Raw genomic sequence first — 18526 nt, forward strand, 5'->3', positions numbered from 1 at the left:
GCCCGGCCCTATTCTGCCTCTGGTGCTGGGGATTTCCTCGATCAACTTAAGATGGAGGCTGCTGCTCAGGATCCCGAATTGGGACATCATCCTGAGCCACAGGTGGATGCTCCGGCCTTTGGGGGCTTGCTGGCTGGAGTGGAGGACTTGGATTGGGAGCCCGCTGCGGTGGCGTGCTCGATGGCTGATCCAGTTGAGAGGCTGGCATAACCTATCCTCGAGCCAATTGAATGGCTGCTTCAAGAGCGGCCATGGCATCCCTCTGCCAATGGTCCATGTCCGCCAGCCACTCATTCAGCTCCTGGCGTTGGCGTTCAATTTCTCTCAGCTGCAGCGCCATTGTCTCCGCTGCGTTCTCTTGATTGGCCCTCAGATTGGCCAACTCATCCTGCAACACCCCCAGTGTTGCCCTCAGTGTTTCCGTATCCAACTCCTCCTCTTCAAACTCTAAATGTGGTAAATTCTCCACCACATTTGGAGGAGGAGGTTGAGATGAAGCAGCGCCAACGACCGGTCCAACTTTCTTAGATATCTTTGCCATTATATTTTCTTACAGCTTCTTGCTCAACCTCTCAATGAAAGCACCAGAATGTTGACCCTCGATTTGGCCAACGACACAGAGTCAGAAATACGACAAGAAATGATATGATAATCAAGAATGGAATCCAATGGTAAAGAAATGACACAGATGATTTATAGTGGTTCGACCCTAATGAATGGTAATGATCTACGTCCACTTAGTGCTATTATTAATATTGAATCCTAATGCCGTGATCAAAGAACTAGGGTTCTTGAGTTTCACAAGCCTTAGAAGAATTACAACTATTTGGAGAATAATTGCACTATATGCTCTTTCTCTCAGTATTCCCAAAAAAGGTTCAAAAATTAAAAGTCCCCTCCTTGAACTCTCTCATGCATATTTATAGGCTCAAGGGGGGTTACATGGGCCAATGGGCCCTAATTATCCTTAATATCCGCGTATCAAGGCAATAAAGAGGAAATAATCAACGTAGTTATTATAAAATTACAATCTTTTAAGCAAATAAACTTAAGCATACGTCCAGTCTGGTCACATCTAAATGTGAGGTTTGATGAAGCAACAGGGAGATGGTCTCTAAGCGAACATCACCTCTTCATTTCGACTTTGCCACGTGTCAACCACGTGTGAGAAATTCTTGTCACGTCATCAGCAACCGTTTTTTGGGTAAACAAACATTTAAATAGGTTATTTATATATAGTTATATTTTTTTTATTGATTTTCTAATCTTTTATTAATTAATTAATTTAAAGTTTTAATTAATAATATCATAGTGCGCGCATTGCAAAAGTGAAGTAAATATGCTAGCAAGGACTATTGAATGCAAGAGGTACATAAATTATCTTATTTCTTGCTTTAGTATTATTAAACTTTTGTTAGATGAGTTTGAATATCTTAAATATTCATCCATAGTGAAGTAGGTTTTGAGATTAAATTATGTATTACAGTGATAACAGAAGGTTAAGAACTGTATGTTTTAGTGAAGTAGGTTCTGGAAAATTTGTTTGTGTGCTGCGGAGCTATAAGGAAGAAACTTATTGTGTGTTGTTTGGATTGTTTGGCTTGTTGTTCATGGATGGTCAGAGAACTATTATAGGAGAAATGCTCCTCGATTTTGTCTAGAATTATGTATTCTATTATTATATTTGTATTGTGTTGTGCTTATTTGATTGGATTTGATTAGATTGACAGATGATTAGGTTACTAATATAGGAGAAATGCTGCCCAATTTTTCGTATGCTTATTTAATTTTTTTTGTTTTTTTTTCATAGACATAGGAAAGAATATGGATAAACTTGGACATTACTTGAAGAAAGATGAATGTATATATAAAAATTTATAAAAGGTTTACGGTTTTTTATTATTAAAGTATATATAATCAAATAAGATATTGTACTTTATATTTTTTGTAGCTAAACACTACGCCATATACATTAACACAGATTAATGAAATGTGACAACAATAGACAAACGATATGGTACCGATAGTTCAAAGTCATTGTCCCAAAAAATAGGTTTTTGTTGTTTACTTTTTCTATCTTACTATATGTCTAGCTAGCTAGTGTAATATTTGTTGATTTTGTATGTGTAACAACAAATATTACTTTTTTGTATTTTTAGCTAACTAAAACCTATTATATACATATTTCGGTTTTATTAATGAAAGTTTACAATTTAAATTTGCATATAATTTAGATTTTTTAATTAATATATTTAATTTCATTTCAAAATATATATAATTAAATAATATGAAAATAACTATTTAATTAATTATTTTTTTAAAATACAAAAATCAATGATGACTCATAGGGGGAGACGTTGAATGTCTACAAAGTCTCCCCCTGTGAGTCGTCATAGGTACCTACGATGACTCCCATGGGGAGGCTTTGTAGACATTCAACGTCTCCCCCTGGGAGTCATTGTAGGGCCACTTAAGATGGCTCCTTCAACATCGTCTCCCATAGGGGAGGTATTAAATGTCTACAATGTCTCCCCCATATAGCCATTAAATATCTATTTTGTTGTAGTGGTTCCTCTCATTACAATGCATTTAAAAAAAAAACTCTTGAATCGTAATCAATCTATTATCACTTATACAACTCTTATGGTTAAATAAGCATGTCATTCTATGAAATATAATTGCATAGAATTGCCATACCATTGTATTATGAATCATATTCATTTTTATTACAACCATTTAAGTTATATAATGGAAGTAGTAACGAAAATAGAAAAAAAAAAGGTCTCAATAATTGAGGAATATCACTTGAAAAGGTTTGGAAGAAAAAAAAAATACCATATCAATAGCTAAATTCTACTAATAAATGGTAAAATTGCATGGTTAAGAATCCATCAAAGCATAGATTTGATCATAGCACAAACATATCTATATGCATTATATTACATGTGAAATTTGGAATAATTGGTCTTCTTTAATAGCCTCACATTTATCATGAAATATTTGATTAATTGTTATTGCTTAATAGGAAGATTAAAGATAAATATCTATCCTATAACATAGTGTAGGAGATAGAAAAGTGAAGTGGAGAAGTTGAAATTGAATTCTCCATTATTATTTTAGATTCTAATATGTTTATTGAAATTATTTTGATTATTTTATTAATTTAACAATCCTAGATTAGTCCAAAAAGGATAAGACAAAAGATAGATGTTGACCAATTCTTAATAGTGGACAATTCTCATTATCTAATGTGAAATTGCTTTAAAATATCTTATTTGGTGAAATGAATATCTATTGAAAATGACAAGGTAGAGAGAGAAAGAAGAGAGGAACTCTCTAAGAAAGAAGCTTGTAGGAAGAAGGAACTTGGGCTTTGTCCGGAGCTCCAGCCGTGCATCCCGGATCATTGGCCAACCTCCAACGGGATGGCTTAGGGAAAATGCTCCTCTATTCAAGACGACACTATTGGTGGTGGAGATATCGACACCTTTGACGATGGCGTAGTAGATTTGAGGGAAGAAGCTTCAGCAACATCCCATCCCTTGGGGTCTTCTTCAACATCGTTCATGGCGAAGAGCAAAGGGGTTATTGGGGTCTGATTGGTGTGGGAGGAAATCAGACTTTGTCTTCCTCAGATCTGGTTTTTCTATGTCGTATGGAGGCCTATTTCTTCAACTTTTTTTTTTTGTGGTATCTTTAATACTTTGTTTATATTAGCTATTTCTTTGAGTTGTTTGACTGTTTGTTTCCTTTTGTGGGACTACTTTTATTTCCCCTGTGTGGGACTAAGGGTGAATAACCTACTTAGTTTGGTTGTTTGCTCAAATTTTAGATTTTCCCTTGTATGCGATTAGGGGGTTAGTATCTTAGTTTTGTTAGTTTACCGACTGTCTATGATAGTTTGGTACTTGTTAACAGCTGTGACTACGTATGGCGTGTGTGCCTCGTTTAGTCAATATATTGGCTTTGTTGCCATTTTCTCACCGCTTTGGGGAATGATTTGTCATTTTGGCTTATTCATGAGCATTTGTGTTGGATTTGGTCCTTGGTTCCCTTCTTAAATGAAACTTTGATCTTACCCTAAAAATAATATCTATTAAATTATAAATAAAGAAAAAGATACATTTTCCTAGACCAATGAGATGAATTCACTTTAATATTTTATATTATTTTTTAGCATTATTATTTTATATTTAACTATCATGCATAGCCTTCATTTAACCTAATTAGACCATAATAATGAAATAATCTTCTCAGTTAGGGTTTGTTTTGTCCTGCATCTTCTTTGCATTATCTTGGGTTTCTTTGGGTTTTCCCTGCTTTCCATGGCCGAGTCTTGTCTCTGTGACATGGTTTTGTTGTCTGTAAGCGTTTCTTGGTACTGAGGTGTGGACGTTAATTCTATGACTTCATCGAGCTCTAAAATTTAGGATCTTGAATGAAGGTGTGCTGGGTTGATTTTGGCAGAAGAAGAACAAGGAGGACTCTCTTATGGTAGCACAAAAGAGGTGCGATCAGAGATTGATGCCAAGTGGTGTCTAGTGGGTCGTTTCTTGGTGGATAAGCCCTTGAATTTTCAAGTTATACAGCATATGATGGCTGCCCTTTAGAAACCAGGTCGTGGTATGTATGTTAAGGAGTTGGAGAGTAACCTGTATCTCTTTCAATTCTATCATATAGTTGACATACAAAGGGTAATTTATGGAAGCCCTTGGACTTATAATCGTGCTCAACTCATATTTGAAAGATTACACCCGGAGGTGGATCCAAGAACTGTGCGGTTGAATAGATTGGCTATTTGGGTTCAATTACATGGGCTAAAACTAGGTTTCATGGCAGAAGGGGTTGTTCAGGACATAGGTAACTCAGTTTGGCATTTTCTTGAATCTGATACGTCCAATTTTAATGGGGTTTGGTGTGATTTCTTGCAAGTTAGAGTGCTTATCAACATTGATGTTCCACTGAAACGGAAGCTGAAGATAGGCTGGGCAGAAAATTCTTTGTTTTAGGTTCATTTATAATATGAAAGACTTCCTAGGCTTTGCTTCATTTGTGGTCTTATTGGTCATTCCGAGAGATTTTGTGAAAAGTTGTTTGACAAACCCCTGGAACAAATTGAAAAACCATATAAAATTTGGATGAGGGCTGCTCCTAAAAGACAACATCTGCAAATAGGGTCAAGATGGTTGAGACGAGAAGGATTTAGTACCAATCATGATGCTGGAATGGCAATAGAATAATGAGATATGGGAGGAGAACGACAGTATACCACTGGGAATGGTGATTGGCAAAGTGGACATCAATCACATAATTCAACTACAACTCAAGACATGTTGGAGGTTGAATCAGAGACAGTGGTTATTGATATAAAGCAATGACATACTAGTAGGGACCTATAACTGATGGGCAGATTGATTGTACTGAAAGAATGATAGAGACGAGACCAAATGAGCCAAAAATCTTGTTGATGGCGGGTGCTAATGGATAGGCTCGACTTACTCCATGAGCACTCTGAGTTGGAATTATTGTGGGCTTGGGAACCCGCAAAATGTTTAATTCCTTAAAGAAACCATCTTTGAAAAGAAACCAAAATTTGTTTTTCCCTGTGAGACTTTGTGTGGCAAAGAGAAGTTGGAAAGTATTTGTTGTTTGCTCGGTTTTGGGGGTTTGTTTACTGTTGATCATGTTATATTATTTTATAATATAATGTAATATTATATAATATTATATTATAATGTTTTAGATTAAATAAATGTGACAAAGAGTGTCACATATTGTAACATATAATAGAGAGTTACAATATTTAGATATATGAGAAATATCTAAATATGTAACATATTTGGTGTTACAAATTTGTAACTTCCAAATATTACCCTTTATTGTGTAAATTTGGTGTTACACAATATTGAGATGAATTTCATAATAGCCATATGTGAAATGGTTGTTAGAGATATGATTTTAACCCCAATAATGTGTTTTGGGGGTTACAAAATCATTTGGGAGGGTTTGGAACCGTTTGGAAAAACAACACATTTTCAAGTGCTGATATTGGTCAGTGGCCGCGCCCACAAAATGTTAGTGGCCGCGGCCTGTGGGACAGAGAGCAGTGGATGCGGCCACTGGTGTCCCTGGCTGTGGCCACAGGTGTATTTCTGACCAATTTTTTTTATTTTTTTCAATCTTTGTTGAACGACTCAAAAAACCCAAACAACTCCCAAATATCATTTTTAATTCCATAATAATCCAATTAATCATTGGTAACAGCCATGGGGGTTGGTGGAATTTGAAATTCAAAGGGTGTCTCTAAACTCTGTAAATAGGAGCCTATAACTCACTTGAAAGACACAACATTTCTATCCATTAGAGGACTTGGCTGAAAACACCTTGAGGCTTGATAATTCTAGGAAGCTTTTCCCATATCTGAGAGAGATCCCTTAGTACTTGAGTTAGGGGGAAATAAGCTTTTGGACAAAGGTTTTAAACCTTGTTCAAGTTGGTGATCCCCAACACTCTTCACTTAGGTTGTGTAAGTGAGAGTTTCCTTTTGTTTTGTTCCACCGGGGACTAAGCCAATTGGGTGTAAGTGGGTATTTAGGAGAAAATACCACACTGACGGCACTATCCAAACCTTTAAAGCTAGATTAGTAGCCAAAGGGTTTAGGCAAAAAAAGGGTATCGATTATTTCGATACCTATGCGCTTGTTGCAAGAACAACTTCTATAAGAATTTTGTTCACTTTAGCTTCTATACACAACTTGTATGTTCATCAAATGGATGTCAAAATGACTTTCCTTAATGGTGACCTCAATGAGGAGGTCTATATGGAACAACCCGAAGGGTCTGTCCTACCAAAATATGAACATAAAGTATGTAGACTTGTAAAATCCTTATATGGATTGAAACAAGCTCCTAAGCAATGGCATGAGAAATTTGATCAAGCCATCATGTCTAATGGGTTTAGACATAACAATGGAGACAAGTGTTTGTATTCCAAAACTTGTAAGGGGTATGTGATCATTGTTCGCTTATATTTGGATGACATGCTTATTCTAAGTGATAGCATGAAAGGGATAGAAGAAACGATATCATCAACCTTCAAGATGAAAGATCTTGGAGAAGTTGACACCATACTTGGTATCAAAGTAAAGAAACATAGTGGGGGTTTTGCGTTGGGTCAAGCCCACTATGTTGAGAAAGTATTGAACAAATTTAACCATCTCAAGGTTAAAGATGCCAATACTCCATTTGATCATAGTGTAAAACTAGAGAAGAATGAAGGAAGAGCGGTGGCTCAATTGGAGTACGCTAGTGCTATAGGGAGTCTAATGTCCGCTGCCCAATGTACTAGACCTGATATAGCATTTGCGGTAAGTAAACTTAGTAGGTTTACAAGAAATCCAAGTATGGATCACTGGAAGGCGATTGGAAGAGTCCTAGGTTATCTCAAGAAAACCAAAGGACTAAGCCTTCATTACTCCAAATTTCCTTCAATCTTAGAAGGATATACAGATGCAAGTTGGATATCCAATCTTGGGGACAACTTGTCCACTAGGGCTGAGCATAAAATCCGAAAAACCGAAAAAACCGTGTACACCGACCTACCAAACACCGAAAAAACCGAAACCGTTTAAACCGAAAACCGAAAAAACCGCCGACGGTGCAAACCGCCACTGTTCGGTCGGTTTGGAAATTTTGGGTGAACCAACCAATAAAACCGAAACCGACCGAACACAATAAAATAATAATATAATATTATATAATTATTAATTATTAAAATTTTTAATAAAAAAAAAAAAACTTAGGGCACTTGTAAATGTAATTATGTTCTATATATTTATGTTTTAAAAACACACAAAAATGGATTCTAACAATCCAAAATTTTTAATTTTTTAACTAAAACTTTAAAAATAAATAAATAAATAATCAATTCAGTTTGGTCGGTTTAACCGACCAAACCACGGTCCAAAACGGTCGGTTTTTTTTAAACTGGTTTGGTTCGGTCGGTTTTTGGATTGCACCAATCCGAACCGAAAACTGAATTCTGGATTTTTTTTTTGTGAAAAAACCGCCCAAACCGACCGATGCTCACCCCTATTGTCCACAACTGGTTGGGTATTTACACTTGGTGGAGGTGCAATTTCTTGGGGTTCCAAGAAACAAACTTTTATATCTCATTCCACTATGGAAGCAGAGTTTATAGCTCTAGCTGCTACCGGCAAAGAGGCTGAATGGTTAAGGGATCTATTAATAGAGATACCCCTAATAAAAAAGAATGTATCCACTATATTGATACATTGTGATAGCCAAGGGACATTGGCTAGAGCATACAACGGAGTGTATAATGGGAAGTCTAGACATATTAGTCTAAGACTTGGATACGTAAGAGAGTTGATTCAAAGAGGAGTCATCTCAATATCCTATGTGAGAACAAGTGAAAATCTGGCGGATTCTTTCACTAAGCCACTAACGAGGGATTTGGTGGTTGCATCATCTCGAGGGATGGGACTTAAACACCCTAAAGAGATTCACGATTGATGGTAACCTATCTTAACAATAGTTATTTAATTAGTGTTAGGTTCAATATGTAACAACAAGTCAATCAAGTGAATATTAGTTGTACTCAAAATAAGTCATATCTGAGATATTGAGTACTTGTGAGTTATCTAGTTGAGGGATAAAACCGAAAGGTTTTTTAATAGAATTCAGTCTTGTGAAGACAAGTATTTTTGGTAATAAAATATTGTAAGAATTCTACATATATGGACCTAGGGGTGGTGCCACCTCTCATGAGAATTAGGAGTATTCTCAAGAACGTCCATGAATGGAAAGTGCACATAGCCATTAATGGTGCAAAGCGAGACATAGAGGTCTCAAGTAAACATTGCAAATGTGTGTATGTTATCACCGATTTGTTATCATGAAAAGATGGTTCAATCGACAAATTTTGTGATAATTACACTAGTAAAGTTCAAGTTGAAAAATATTTTACTTTATGCACTAATGCAATGACTCCTATAAGAGAGAGTTCTTATTTAATCAAGTGGGGGATTTGTTATATTTTAAAATATAATGATTGATTAAATAAGTGTTACAATAGATAACTATTTAATCTAGTGAGAGAATGTTATATTATTTTATAATATAATGTAATATTATATTATATTATAATATAATGTTTTAGATTAAATAAATGTGACAAAGAGTGTCACATATTGTAACATATAATAGAGAGTTACAATATTTAGATATATGAGAAATATCCAAATATGTAACATATTTTGTGTTACAAATTTTTAACTTCCAAATATTACCCTTTATTGTGTAAATTTGGTGTTACACAATATTGAGATGAATTTCATAATAGCCATATGTGAAATGGCTGTTAGAGATATGATTTTAACCCCAATAATGTGTTTTGGGGGTTACAAAATCATTTGGGAGGGTTTGGAACCGTTTGGAAAAATAGCACATTTTGAAGTGCTGAAATTGGTCAGTGGTCGCGGCCTGTGAGACAGAGAGCAGTGGCCGCAGCCACTGATGTCCCTGGCCGCGGCCATAAGTGTATTTCTGACCAATTTTTTTTCTTCAGTTTTTTCAATCTTTGTTGAACAGCTCAAAAAACCCAAATAACTCCAAAATCTCATTTTTAATTCCATAATAATCCAATTAATCATTGGTAACAACCATAAGGGTTGGTGGAATTTAAAATTCAAAGGGTGTCTCTAAACTCTATAAATAGGAGTCTATAGCTCACTTGAAAGACACAACATTTCTATCCATTAGAGCACTTGGCTAAAAACACCTTGAGGCTTGATAATTCTAGAAAGCTTTTCCAATATCTGAGAGAGATCCCTCAGTGCTTAAGTTAGGGGAAAATAAGCTTTTGGACAAAGGTTTTAAACCTTGTTCAAGTTGGTGATCCCCAACACTCTTCACTTAGGTTGTGTAAGTGAGAGTTTACTTTTGTTTTGTTCTTACATTTTTCTCTACTGTTTTTCTTCTTATTTTCTTATTCTATTTACTTGTAACTTTTGTTTAGAGTTGTAATCTTCCTTTCTTTTGTTTCAAACACATTTACTTTACTTGTAATCTTTTCCTTAGAGTTGTATTCTCACTATTCTATTCTTCCCCCTTTTCTTTGTTTATTTGTATTTTTAGTTATAGAGTTGTAACTTTATTTAATCAATCAATATTTATTTGTAATATTATTGCATAGAGTTGTATTATCTTACCATTTCCATTGAGGCAAATACTATTTTTCCTAGCAGATCCAATTGGTCGTAAAGGAGGCTTAGCCATGCTTTGGCGAAAGTAAGAGGAAGCTACCATTTTGGGTTTTTCGAACCATCTTATAGATTTGCTCAGGTCCGTAGAAAATATGGTTCCTTGGTGGTTGACGGGGGTCTATGGTGAAGCGAATCGTTTTATACGTTGGAAAACCTGGAGTCTAATCCATAATCTTTTCCCTTTATCTAAGTTACCCTAGTGCCTTATTGGTGATTTTAACTGTGTTAGTTCTCAGGAGGATAAGGGAGGTGGTAATCCTTACCCTCCTTGGTTGATTGAAAGTTTTTAGAGTGCCATTTTTTACTACAATTTGGTGGACCTAGATCTGAGAGGGTATCATTTTACTTGGGAAAGGGGTAGAGGAACTCCCAATTGGGTGGAAGTTAGGTTGGACAGAGCCATTGTTTCAAAGGATTGGTTATCTTTATTTCATACAACTTCAGCTTTACAATTTGGAGGTAACCTCTTCTGACCATTGTCCTATTTTTTTAGACCTGATTCATACCACATTACTAGTTTTTTATTTTATAAAAAGAAGTTTGTTTCTAATTGATAGTAGATTATATTATGTTATATGTTTAATATGATATTATTTTAATACGTGAAGTTTTAGTTCAACTTTAATAAAATTTTATTTAAGTTGTATAACGTATAGTTTTATTGTTTTTAAATAATTATCAACATCTAAAAAATATTATATTTTAATTTGTTTAATTATTTATTTATTTAATTTTATTTAAGTTTAAATCATGTTTACAATCTACGATTAAATATAAGAATATTTTGTTCTATATAAGAATATTCCGTTAAAGTTAACAGAAAAAAATAAAAAACCGTTAAAACTAAGAATTTTCGTTATTTACAGACTTATTATATAAAAGAGATATATAAAGACGTAGAAGTGTATTGCTCTTCTTAGATACCTATACAAAACAAGCAAATATAATTATGAAGGGATTGAGCTTGGAACAACAAGGACACTATAGGCTGATAGCAGAGGGTGACTAAAGTTGTTGGAAAATCTCTCAAAAAAATAACTGCTGAAAACATGTTAAGAAAAGAACTCAACATACCCTTCACCAAAAAGAATACACAATATAAAAGCTTCTCTGTAGGTCCCATTCTACCTATTTTGCCAAGGAAAATCATTGTATATGTATACACACAAAAATCAAACACTGTACATTAACACAATTTGGTCTCAAACTCAAAGTTCACGATATGCACATATATATATTTATATACAATTTATTTATGTACTATGAATACATACATATATATTTGATAACTAATTAATTTGATGAGCCCAAAGTTATAAAGAAAACCTAAATGAAACATTTAAAGAACAAAAAGAAGTTATCAAAGCTCTTATTTGACACTTACCTCATATTCGTACAAACAAAATGCTTTACGTTGTGATAATAAAGAACTCAACACCTCTCTTTATTAGTTTTCTTAATAAAAGCATCTTTCTTTAGTTTGAAAATAAGTGACATTGAAAATGGAAATAAAAGAAAAAACAAACCCAGAGAAAACATCTTTTCTTTAAAGGACCTACCGTACCTTATGGGCAAAATGGTATATACATATCAAACCATATCTAAAACATAAAGAAAGAGTCAATCCTTCATGTTAATTTCAGATTTCAAACGAAAAATCATATACTCAAAGGGGTGGGGAAAAGGCAAACCTAGATTTTAAAGGATTTTCATATTCTACTAGTTGAAGCTCAGACCAATGATGATTGTAGATGAGGCAAGAAACGATTGTTAGATCTAGAGAGGATTCGAGAGAAACAGAGAGGGGATATAATTTTTTTGTTTTGGCTTAGGAGAGAAGCGAGAGACTTGTCTGAAATAGTAGAGTTTCACTTTTAGACTTTCTTTTTTAAAAGTTAAAGTTACCCTCTTAATTATTTTTAGTACCCGCTCATTTCTTAAGAGAAATGATGTTCGCACACACACTTATGTGACAAATCACTTTTACTTAGAGGAGCTCATCTTAAATAAATATGATTGGTTGAAATAATTTGCAACATAAGTGTGTGCACATATGATTACTCCTGTTTTAGACTCTCGCTGCTTTTTACACTAGTTTTTTGTTCTCTTTTATAATGCTTTTTCAATAGTCTTATAACCATATGTTGTGAAAAGTAGTATTTGGTTAGAAATATGGGTCTATATTGTCTCCTTACTAGCTCGATAACATAGAAGTAAGATTTTGGTGTTAAAAGAAAATAATTAAAAAAAATAAAGTATTATTTGTAATCTCACAAATTAATATTATTTATGAAATAATATTTAAAATATTATTTGTGAAATAATATTTAATGGAAAACAAAATTATATTAATAATTTTGTGAAATTAATTTAATCATATTTAATTTTGTTGTATAATTGTATACTACTTAAAATAATATGATAAATGTTCAATAAATAGTATTTTATAGAGATAAAATATCACATGGCCCAAAGCCATGTAGTTGGCGTCAACCACAGGCCAAATGGACTGTGGTCCACGCATAGGCCTAATGAGATTAGGGCTAGGTTTTCTTAATTTCATGTTATTTGCCAAGAGAGAAAAATAGAGAACTTTATTCTCTCTGTATTTTGATGAGAACACTGCCCCATGTGTTGAGATTCAAAAGCGTGTTCTTGTGTATCATGCCAAATAACATAAACATCCATCTGTCTCTTTCTATTTGTGCGAGCTATAGTATGGAAGATGGTGGGTTAGGAGGCTAAGACGCTATTGGATCTACACGTGTTCTACATTTAGAAAATGAATTTGTAATTTTCTATTTTATTAAAATTCATGTCACATGAGAAAGATCTCATTCTAGTTAGAGTTCCTAGAGTGATTCGATCCTGTGCTTTAATAATTATTATTATTGCATTTAAATGTTATCTCATGCTTTTGATACACTGTCTATCACATGATTAAAAACCAACAATTGGTAATAGAGCCATGGTTGAGATCATGTATCATGAATCTGAACCATGTTTATTTTGAATGTATTAACACGTAGAGCACATGTTTTATGAGTGAGCTTAAGGGTTGTTCTTATTACTCTTATATTTTGAATATGTTTATGGATGTGAAGAATGAGATTGGTCATTAACTACATGACTTTCTTTGTTTTTGGTTTGTTCTTAGTTTTTTGATTAGATTCTAACAGAAAAAGGAAAAATCGATTTTGTATTGCTCAGTCAAAATTCTCTGTCTTGTACAAAACCCATTAAGTATATATATGGGTGAAAGAGGAGAATAAAACTAATAACAGAAAAGTAAAACGTCCTAACATAATATCCTAACTTAATACTCCCCCTCAAGATGAAGTATACAAATTTGTGATATTCATATTGGACATTAGACTATGAAACAAAGATGGAAATAGTGGCTTTGTAAAAATATCAGCAACATTATTGTTGGAAGAAACATGAACAAGCTTAATTTGGCCACGTTGAACTCTTTCTCGGACGATATGGCAATCTATGTCCACATTCTTGGTTCGCTCATGAAAAACAGGGTTTTCTGAAATATGTATTGCAACATTGTTATCACAGTACATGATGGCTGGTTGTTGATGATGGATACCAAAATCTTTGAGGAGAGCAAGGAGCCATAATATCTCACATGTTGTGTTTGCCATTTCCCTATATTCCGCTTCTGCAGAAGAACGAGAAACAGTAGTTTGTTTCTTGGATTTCCATGATATTAAAGAGTTGCCTAAAAAAAATACAAAAACCTGTAATGGATCTTCTAGTATCCAGGCATGTGGCCCAATCAGCATTGGAAAAGACTTTGAGTTGTAAGTCTGGAGAAGACAGATTAGTTTAAGCAAAGGTAGTAAGTTGAGGCTGTGATGAAGAAGGAAAAAACAAGCCTTGACTAGGAGAGCCTTTGAGGTATTGCAGAATTCTCTGAGCAGCATGCATATGAGGTTGCCGAGGATTGCTAAGAAATTGGGTTAACCTATTGACTGCATAAGAAATATCAGGTCTGGTTATTATTAAGAAAATCAGCTTACCAATGAGACTTCTATAAGAAGTAGGGTCGGATAAGAGATCTCCTTCATCAGAACTAAGCTTGATGTTGGGTTCCATTGGTGTTGAAGAAGCTCTAGCACCAAGATATCTTGTATCACTTAAAAGTTGTAGAGTAAAAGGACGTTGTGAAACAGAAATACCATTTTTAGAATGACCAATTTCTAAACCAAGGAAGAAACGTAAAGGACCAAGGTCTTTAAGTTTAAAATAGGAGTTTAACTTAGCTTTAAAAGTGGCTGCATCAAAATCATTGTTACTAGCAATTACAATGTCATCAACATATATTAAAACAGCCAAAAAAGATGTAGAAGTAGATCGTATGAATAGAGAATGATCAGAAGGAGATTGTTTAAATCAATCATTGATAAGCGTAGTACTTAACTTAGCATACCATTGGCAAGATGCTTGTTTCAACCCATACAAGCTCTTGTTCAACTTACAAACAACATTGATTGGAGGCTCCCCCTTAAGCTTAAAACCTTGAGGAAGTTTCATGTAAACTTGTTCATGTAAATCACCATGCGAAAAAGCATTATTAATGTCCATTTGGTGTAATTTCCAATTTTTAATTGCAGCTAGAGCAAGTAAAATTTTAAGGGTGTTAACTTTGCTACGGGAGCAAAAGTGTCAAGGTAGTCTATACCTTGTTGTTGTGTATAACCCTTTGCTACTAGACGTGCTTTGTATCTGTCAATAACACCATTGGATTTGTATTTTATTTTATAGACCCATTTATTGCCAATAGCATGATGACCTTGGGGAAGAGAAACTATGTTCCAAGTATTATTGGCAATAAAAGCATTAATTTCATCAATCATGGCAGATTGCCATTTTGGATCTTTGGATGAATGATTATAAGAAGTAGGTTCAGTAATTGAGTGAGCAGCCAATATTGCATTGCAAAAATGAGCATTAAATCTATCATATGATATGAAATTAGATAAAGGATGTGCAGTGGAAGACTCACAAATGTAATCTTGTAAATAGCTTGGTCGAGTAATAGGTCGACCAAATTTGGTATTGTATTCTGCAACAACAGGAGGAAGTTTTGAGGCAGAAGATGACTGATCTACAGTAACTTTTAGTATCTGTGATTTATGGTTAGTGAGTGGAACCGATTGTGTAGAATCTATGTGAGGAATGGTATTGTTGAGATCAACAGATGCATCTTGAGATCCTGTATCATCATTGCTTAAAAAAGAAAGTGAAGACAGGTTATTGTAAGAAAAAAAATGGTCAAACAAAGCAGTAGATGTGTTAGTTTGAAGAGGAAAAATATCTTCACAAAAAATAACATCTCTAGAGTGAAATATTTGTTTGCTTTCAATATCAAATAAGGTATAAGCTTTCATCCCATTAGGATAAGCAATGAAAACACAAGGACGAGCCCGAGGTGAATATTTATGCCTTTTACTATTTAGAGTGGAAGCATAAGCAAGACAACCATAATTCCTTAAGTGGGCATATGGAGGAGATTTATGATACAACATTTCAAAAGAAGTTTTAAACTTAAGCACAGCTAAAGGAGTTCTATTAATAAGGTAAACAGCTGTATGCATCATATAACTCCAATAAGGTAAAGAAAGATGAGATTGAAAAGCAAGAGCTCTAGCAACATTTAATATATGTTGGTGTTTTCTTTCTACAACTGAATTTTGTTCAGGTCTTTCTACACAAGAATGAAATAATTGAATGCCTTTAGTAGCATAAAAGGAAGTCATATTTAACTCTTTTGCATTATCACATCTAAGTGCCTTTATAGTGGCAGAAAATTGTGTAGAAATGTAAGAAAAAAACTGTGGAATAATCAACTGTACATCAGATTTAGATTTTAACATATAAACCCATGTGAATCTAGTATGGTCATCAACAATAATGAGAAAGAATCTAAAGCCTTATATGCTAATAGTATGAAAGGACCCCATATATCCATATGAATAAGATCAAAAGCAGCAGGAGCTATGTTATTTTGAGATATAAATGGTAGTTTTCTTTGTTTAGTTAGGTGACATATATTGCAAGGAGCAGAAAAAGTAAAAGGCAAAAAATTCAGATCTTTATTGAGAGAATTTGTAACAAGTAAGGAAGGATGTCCAAGGCGAGTATGTCATTTATGAACATCTTTACATGAGTTTTGAGATTGTACAGAAGAACAAGAAAGCAAAAAAATGAGGATTTTGTTGTAGAAAGTATAGATGACCAAATCCCAATCGTCTTGTTCAGGTGTAATGCCTGTATAAAGCAATTAGATTGAGAGAAAAAAAATAGAATAAGCATGAGAAGTTAACAGTGCAGAAACTGATAACAAGTTATATCTAAATTCTGGTACAAATAAAACATTTTGTAGTTGCAAATGTTCATTTATTTTGACAGTATCAGATTTTTTGACAGATATTTGAAAACCATTGGGTAAGAAAATAGTATTAGCAATTGGTTTTATATGAATAAAAGAAAAATAATTGATATCATAACAAATATGATGTGTTGCTCCACTATCAATTATCCATAAAAGATTGGCAAAAGTGACAGATTTACCAGAAATATTAGATACAAGAGGTTGAGTTGCTGCCATAGAGGTATTGTTGTGTTGGAGTTGTTGACTCAAAAGGGTTATTAAACCTTTGATTGAGGGAGTGGAAGGGGGAACAGAGCCATTGGAGTGAGGTATATGGTACTTGTTAGCAGAAGGAGTATGTTGAAAAGTATATGGACGATTAGGGGTATCTGTTTTCCTTTGGGTGCCATAGCCAGGAGGGAAACCATGAATGAAGTAACATTTGTCTTTTAGATGGCTTGGTTTTAGGAAGTGCGTGCAGGTAGGTCAAAGTTTCTTGGCACGGGGAGGGGGATTAGAGAGGTGGAGGCGGCAATCTGAGTAGTGGTAGAGGCAGCAAGCAAATTGGGAGTGAGATTTGGAAGCTGAGTATTTATTGAGGCAGCAACCAAATTAGGATTGTTCGAAGGACCAAGATTTCTTTGTCTCTCCTCTTGAACAATCACGGAGAAAACTTTGGATGATGAGGGAAAATGATCAATCAATAAAACTTGAGCCCTAACAGCATGATATGATTCATTAAGGCCATTAAGAAATTGCAAAACCTGTTCTTGATTGGAAGAATCAAGATTGTCAGAGGCAGCGGCACATGTACAGGGTGTACTTGGACAGATCTCAGTGATTTCATCTCACATAGCCTTCAATTTTTTGAAGTAAGAACTGACAGAATCATCACCCTGATAGAGACGAATGAGGGTTTGACAAAGCTCAAAAAGGCGAGGCCCATTCCCTTGATTAAACCGATTGTTCAGTTCTTCCCACATGGCAGTAGCTGAGTCTAATAACATGATGCTACTTTTAATGTCAGGAGACACCAAATGGATAGTCCAAGACATGATCATTTGATCACATTGGTGCCAAGCATTGTAGTTTGGATCTGAGGGAGCTGGTTGAGGGAGTTGTCCATTGAGGAAACCTTTCTTGTTCTTGGCCCCAATTGATAACATGAAATCCCGGCGCCATTGTTGAAAATTTTTGTCCGTGAGAGGAGGTGAGGCAAGGATGATTCCAGGATGATCTCCATTACCCAAGAAATATGGATTTCTAGCATCTTCATTTGTGGGTCGATCAAGGGTTTCCAGAGGAGCAAAGCGATTGGAGGCAGAGGTTTGGCCACCATTGTTTTGCACAGTCGGTGCAGATGGATCTTCAGGTGGGGGAAGATGATGTTCATTGTTCATCGGAGCTTTAGGTGAGTCTCGAATGGAGGTAGAGGATTTTCTGGTTCGAACCATTGAAGAAGCTTTGAGTTGTTTCTCTGATACCATAATAGAAAATGGAAAAATTGTTTTTGTATTGCTCAATCAAAATTCTCTGTCTTGTACAATACCCATTAAGTATATATATGGGTGAAAGAGGAGAATAAAGCTAATAACAGAAAAGTAAAACATCCTAACTAAATATCCTAACTTAATAGATTCATTGTATACCTATATTATTTTGTTGGGTATAGGTTTTATGTAATTCTTTAAAAAAATATTTTAGAAATTTGAATTAAGCTTTTGTATGAGATGTCAATGAGATTGAATGTTGAAAAATTACCATAAACTGTTTTCGATTGATTTGAAATGGTCATGGCAGCCGTGTGATACATTGGTCAGTTTGATCAATTGTTCATCAATTGAAGCCATGCCTG

This window comes from Humulus lupulus, chromosome 3, assembly GCF_963169125.1.
Source record: "Humulus lupulus chromosome 3, drHumLupu1.1, whole genome shotgun sequence".
Lineage (NCBI taxonomy): Eukaryota > Viridiplantae > Streptophyta > Magnoliopsida > Rosales > Cannabaceae > Humulus > Humulus lupulus.